Source organism: Arachis stenosperma, chromosome 6 (assembly GCF_014773155.1).
Source record: "Arachis stenosperma cultivar V10309 chromosome 6, arast.V10309.gnm1.PFL2, whole genome shotgun sequence".
Lineage (NCBI taxonomy): Eukaryota > Viridiplantae > Streptophyta > Magnoliopsida > Fabales > Fabaceae > Arachis > Arachis stenosperma.
In genome coordinates, this window is record NC_080382.1 from 18,665,984 (window position 1) to 18,672,739 (window position 6,756).

The following is a 6,756-nucleotide window of genomic DNA, read 5'->3' on the forward strand; positions in this document are numbered from 1 at the left end:
GCGTCGGGAGGCCGTGAGGAGTGCAAAAGCGAGTTTTTCTAGGCGTGAGTAGCGGGTTTCTGCGTCTTGTAGGACTTTGCTTATGAAGTATATTGGTTTTTGTTCATTTTGCTCATTTTTGCGGATGAGTGCTGCTGCGATTGCCTCTTCCGTTATGGAGAGGTATAGGTATAGGGTCTCCCCTATTTGGGGTTTGGCGAGGACTGGTGGTTCCGCTAGGACTAACATCTAAAGTGTGAAGTGTATCCTCATTCCCCCTTCAATCCTTGGCTTAAATAGCATTAGAAATGAGTTGGATTGGGCCCACAAGGCTTGTAAATTCGCTAGCCACATTTTGCTTTAAGTGAACTAGGTGGCAGCAACGGTGCGTGCGCATACTTTGCGCGTGCGCGCCACCATACATGTAGCAACTATGGCAAATCTTATATCGTTTTGAAGCCCCGGATGTTAGCTTTCTAACCCAACTGGAACCGCATCATTTGGACTTCTGTAGCTCAGGTTATGGTCATTTAAGTGCGAAGAGGTCGGCTTGACAGCTTTCCGGTTCTTTCATTTCTTCATGAGTTCTCCAACTTTTCATGCTTCTTTCTTCATTCCCTTGATCCAATCTTTGCCTCCTAAACCTTAAATCACTTAACAAACATATCAAGGCATCTAATGGAATCAAGGAGAATTAGATTTAGCTATTTTAAGTCCTAAAAAGCATGTTTTCACTCTTAAGCACAATTAAAGGAGAATATTCAAAACCATGCTATTTCATTGAATAAGTGTGGGTAAAAGGTGATAAAATCCCCTAAATTCAATACAAGATAAACCGTCAAATTGGGGTTTGTCAACCTCCCCACACTTAAACCAAGCATGTCCTCATGCTTAAACCAAGAATGAAGTAAGGATATGACATTTATTCAATGGAAACTAACTAACACTACAACATTTTTGAGCTATTGCAACATATAGTACAGACAACACTTAAAAAATGTTGTCTATAATAATCAAAAACAACTTTTAAAATTTATTGCAAAAGAATAAGGCTATTGTAACTCTTTATTAACTAACGTGTCATAAGCGTTCTCTTTGATCAATTAGAAAACATGTAAAAAGCGTTACTTTAGTAAATTAATCAAGCAACGCTTATGGTCTTCATATATTACCCTTTATGAAGGATGCTTTTAATTTTTTAATAGACTTCTCATTATAATCGTTGCCTAAAATAATTCAATATTTTCTTTTAAAATTTTACGCTTCCTTCTAAATATTTTAAGCAGCACAGCATACATTCATCACTTGGTTCACTCCTGTTACTAAATCATGATACTCTTCCTTCTTCTTCTCTGTTGTCCTTGTTGTTGTTTTCTCTTTTTGCTGCTGCTATTGTTACTGTGGTTTGAGGAGCGAAATTCGATCTCATATTCTTTGTTCATGTTGTGGCTCGCTTCGATTTACCTCATTTGTTACCGAATTCAGTGATTTCTTCACCGCCGTTAGGGATCGAGCCTTCGAGTTTGTCCTGGACGGTTCTTTCGAATGGATGCGCCAGCTCCATGGAGGCTTGCTCGGGCGGCGCGTGTGAGTTTCATGGTTGATTGCGGAGGCGCGTTGGTCTCCGATCTCTCCTAGACGAACGCTTGAACGGCGTTCAGAATCAAAATCATGAATAACCTAAATCCCTAACCCCAACCCTAACACAATTTCCCCAATTTCACAACACTGATGTGCGTATTCTGCGTTTCTCTCTGCTCTGCCGAGTTCTGCTCTACTCCGCCGTGTTCTTCTGCTCCGCTGTGTTCTTCTCCTCGCATCGAGTTCTGCTTTGCTCCACCATGCTCTTCTGCTCGCGCCGAGGTTTGCTTTGCTCCGCTATATTCTTTTGCTCGCACCTTGTTCTTCGTTCTCTCGCTCTGAGTTCTGCTCCACTCCTCCGTATTCTAAATTGGGAGAAGTAGCTACTTATGCAAAAATAGTGAGAAATGTGACCTTGTTTTTTTTTTCCTTAATGTTTCAGAAATTTCATGTAACTCAATTAGATCACAGTAAGGCCATCTGCAGATAAATGTGAGGTATGTTCCTTTCGTCTTTAAATATGTCATTTAATTTTAAGTTTAAGAAATTGGAGAATAAACTCTCAGTTGCTGCTATTTTACAGGCAGAGTTGTTAAGCAAGAAATATGAGGAGAAGTACAAACATTGTAGCGGAAATAACATCCAAATTGATTGTTGAAGAAGCTAAATTTCGTGATATACAGGTAATTAGAAATTTGCATTATTATTTGGCAAATAGTAAAAGGAATTTAGGGAAGAATGAATTGTTATTAGCCTTGCTTAATGGATGTAAAGGTAATTATAAAGGTAAGAAGAATGAGATTTTGCAGCGAGAAAGGAGAGAAGAAAAGGATTTTTCTGTGGTCTGAGGTTCTTCTTGTGAGGATTTTGCTCCTACTTAATGGGTCTACTTAAAGAGCTTTTGTTTTTAGTAATTGACTGTGTGGGATTGGCTTGGTTTTTTCTAGTTTTGAAATTTTGCTGAAAATAAGCTTTCTTCAGCTGATTTTTGTCCTCCACCCCCGGAAGGTATGTTATGTATACACTCTTGTTTGCATATTCTTCCTTGTTCATCTCCCTTTCTATTCTCCACTGTTTTGGAGCTAGTTATTGTTGCGTACCCTTGTTTCTTTACCAGTTGTTGGAAGCTGAGTTGTGTACTTTTCACAAGGTCACAGTGAACAGGTAAGATTGTGATGTTGGAAGTTATATGCCTAAGTTCTTTTAGTTTATGTCTAAATTCTAAACTATAAAATAATAATAAGAATGAGATGACTGAGTAATAATTATAATAGTTAGAAAATTGATCAAACTAGTTGAATGCTTTTGTAATTGGTATCAAAAATTTCATTGATCAAATGTTTTGTTCAACAGAAGCATGCAAATTGCTGAGGCTCTCCAAATGCAAATGGAGGTGCAGAAGAAACTTTATGAGCAAATTGAGGTAGGTATCTAAATTAAAATTGAAGCATAACAAGTATATGTTAAAGATTAATATGGATAATGATTTTTCAGGTGCAGAGACATTTGCAGCTTAAGATTGAAGCACAAGGGAAGTACTTGCAATCAGTACTACACAAGGCACAAGAAACACTTGCAGGAATGATCAACAATGGCAGCCCGGGATCTCCTCCGATTTCGGAACTGACAGAAACAAGAGGAGGGTTCAGTTGGAGCTGTGGGCAGAGGAAACAGAACAGAGGAACCATGTGTTCACTTGAAATTTAAAGTTCTTTGACATCTTCTGAAAGCTCAATGGATCAAAGGCCTCATAGTACTAACACTACTAATACTGCTTCACTTGAATTGTTGCCACTCTTCAAAGAATCTAAGGAACAAGAAGATGAATCTATTATTAGGAGAAAGAGGAGTTCAAGCTGCTTTGTTGATCAGCCATCAAAGATGAGCAGATCTAAATTATTATATAAAGCTGTGTTCTTCCAAGGATGGCAGCTTCTCGTCATCATGGAAAAGGTTATCTAGGTTTTTGTATTTGGTTTTCTTGTTTGAGCAATATAGCAAAATTAGCTGAAGTATTTAACCAGTAATACTATGGGGTCTAACTTTCTAGGGTTTGCTTGCAACTTTCAAGCACCACACTCAGCTTCCCTCTCTGCTAAAGGACAATGTTTAACTTTTTAACAAGGAAAGATGTGAGAAAGATTCTCAAGCGTAAAGACAGTGATGCTGGTGAAAAAGGTACTCCCTCCTTCCTTAAGAAATTTGGGAGTTGAGTTTCAAGTGGTTCACATTCTTCTCTTTTTTAGCTGGGATTGCTTTTTAAGTTGTTTTTTTCTTGCATATTTTGTCATTTGGGGTTAAATGGTGTCTTGTGGTCTTTGATTAGTGATTGATGAAGGTTGCATTGCACAACAGAGCTTCTGGGTGTTCCTGCTCATTGATTCTTGGTTGTTTAGGCATGCCATTGTACTTCTGAGCCGGTTTTGTTCAAATAATTGATTTGGTGGATTGCAATTTCGTTTCTGTGCAGATAGTTTGAGATTTAATGCATGCTTTGGTTTTTAAGACTTAATGCATGCTTTTGTTTTAATTAATTCTGGGAGAGCTGTTTTTTGCATATTTTTTAAATTTCAAGTCTTATTAGAACACTTTTTAAACATATTAAATATTTAAATGTAGAAAGTTTTAATGAAAAATGTTAACTAACTGTAAGCTTCTTTTTTTTTATGTTTTCCACTATTTTAACCAATTTCTTTAAAGGACTATTTAGCTGAATTATTAAAGACAGAAGCTTGCAATCTGTTAACACAGATGAATATAATAGGAATAAGTAGCCTACACATGTTTCAACTTTCAACACTTTCATTCACACTCTTTCCTCTCACCAAGTTCCAACAGATTTTAGCCCATGGTTTGGTGATACTGTAGAATTATATTTCCTATACATAAATTATCCAATGATTTGATATCAATCTGTTTACATTTACTATATATACACTTGTCAAGTGAAGTATATATTATGAGAAATTAAATAGAGATTGACTTATAGATAAGTAGCATCTGATTTAGAACTACTGTTGAAATAATCACTTAACATGCATGTGTTGTATGCACCTATACAGCTATACCTAAGATTTACATGATGGAGCTTGTTGATGTGTTTGAAAATTGAAGGCATTCCCACTAACAGTTAATTTGCACTTGTCAATGTACAAAGCCAGTCTTATCCTTTGCACGTTGGCCACACATGATTTTGCCATTTGTAGCATTCATATGGACTAAGAGTGCTGATTGATGCCATTCGAAATTAAATGAAAAGGAAAGAAAAGTCTGATGAATTTGACATAATTTCTGTATCATTCAAGTGCTTGTATTTTAGATATTAGATATTATAAGATAACTTTAACTAGAGTTTAAGAAAGCTTGTTTGTTTTCATTGTCCATCCTAATAGATTCAGCTCCCTCTAAAGAAACAGATCATGCTCAACAGCTCAAGTATGCTTCACACTTCAAAGGGATAACATCAATGCATCAACGATAGGGTATAACTCTCTCACTAGTACTATATACTCATCTATATCGGGTACATGAATAACAATATACTTTTTCGTTGTGTATTATTTGCAGATTTAGCATATGGGACAAGTCAAGCATGGATATAAAATATGCAAGTAAATTGATATTTTTTGGATAAATATTAATTACTATTTTGTTATGACAATTATTGTTAGACAAGAATTTTATTATTTTGTTGAAAATTATTGATAAACATGTATTTGAAATACTAATTAAACTTTTTAATATCTATTTTAATTAGAATTTTATTATTAGTTATTTTGTCTCTTTTATAAATTTTTTTTATTGTGCACAAATTTATTTATTAAATAAAATAATTACACATGTATGAACAAAAAATTTTATTGTAAATTTTATTTTTGTGTATTTTTATTACAAAAGTAACTTTTATTTTTACCAAAAAGGCAACCCTTCTATTAGTTGCATATTTTGAATATTAGACAACACTTGTATGGTTGCATATCCAAAAGAAAAAACAACACTTGTATAGGTTGCATATCCAAAAGAAAAGGCAATGCTTTAAAAAGTTGCATATTCATAACTAATAGGCAACACTTCAAAGTATTGCGAATTCAAACTTATAAACAACACGTAAAAGGGTTGCATTTTATTGCAAATAGGCAACATTTTGTAGTAGTGGCCAAAATATAAGATAAAAGACAACACTGAAAAAGTGTAGTCTCAAACACACCTTTGAAGTGTTGTTGTTTTTAAACCAAAGGCAACACTTACCAAGTGTTGCAAGTGTTGCTCTCAAAAGCAACGCTTTTGAAATAAAAAAGTGTTGCCTTGATCTAAGGCAACGGCTGCATATGCAACGCCGTCCAAAAACGTTGCCTTAGGTCCAAAAGTGTTGCCATAGATCAAAAGTAACCTTTTGTCAGCTTTTAGGCAACACTTTTTAAAAGTTGTCTCAACCTGAGAATGTTGTAGTGTAAACGCAATCTACCTATATGCAACTATCTAAATGAATGCAATTGCTTGGTCAAAATAAATCAATTCCCAAGAAGCATATATGCACAAGGGCTAAGGACTAGCAAGTCCAATTCACAATTGAATTGAGTTATTAAATATTTTTACAAACTTGCATGAAAATTATGATCATAGATGAAAACATGTAATTGAGCATCAAACCCTCACCGGTAGTGTTTGCACTCTATTCACTCAAGTGTTTAGGGTTGATTCTCTCAATTCTCCCCTAATCATGCTTTCCAAGATTTGTTCTTCTTCTAACAATTAACATATATTTCATGCATGCATACAAGTATCATGAGGTCTTTTCTTTGGTTGTAATGGGGCTAGGGTCAAGGTAGGATGCATATATGGTTAAGTGAGCTTGAAATTTGAATCTTTGATAAGCTTAAACTTCCCACCTAACCTATGACATCTTATACAATTTAAGTTCTAGCCTAACTACCCATTCTACTCACTTTTTCATATACTCATGCATTTTCTTTTCTTGATTCGTAACACTTATGCATTGATTCCCTTTTGTTGAGCTTCACTTTGGGGCGTTTTGTCCCCCTTTTTTATTTCTTTCTCTTTTTTTTCTTTCTTTTTCTATTATTTTTTTTCTTTTCCATATTATTTTTCTTTTCTCTTTTTTTTTTCTTTTGTTTTTTTTTTCTTTTTTTTTTATATACAAGAGCATCAATGCATAAGGTCTATACATTTGATCAA

General features: G+C 34.9%; 1 long non-coding RNA gene across 4 annotated transcripts; it reads left to right on the top strand.

Annotated features, from left to right (window-relative positions):
* Positions 1 to 1,207: 1,207 nt before the first annotated feature.
* LOC130936450 (uncharacterized) lies at positions 1,208 to 5,334 on the top strand. 4 transcript variants are annotated; one of them, XR_009068113.1, is made up of 9 exons: positions 1,208 to 1,842; positions 2,003 to 2,057; positions 2,144 to 2,568; positions 2,678 to 2,724; positions 2,914 to 2,983; positions 3,055 to 3,513; positions 3,611 to 3,738; positions 4,953 to 5,042; positions 5,128 to 5,334. It is a non-coding gene; the product is annotated as an uncharacterized LOC130936450 (long non-coding RNA). The 4 variants fall into 4 exon arrangements; XR_009068112.1 differs by having other exon boundaries at positions 1,210 to 1,842; positions 2,144 to 2,243; positions 2,508 to 2,724; XR_009068111.1 differs by having other exon boundaries at positions 2,144 to 2,724.
* Positions 5,335 to 6,756: the final 1,422 nt, after the last annotated feature.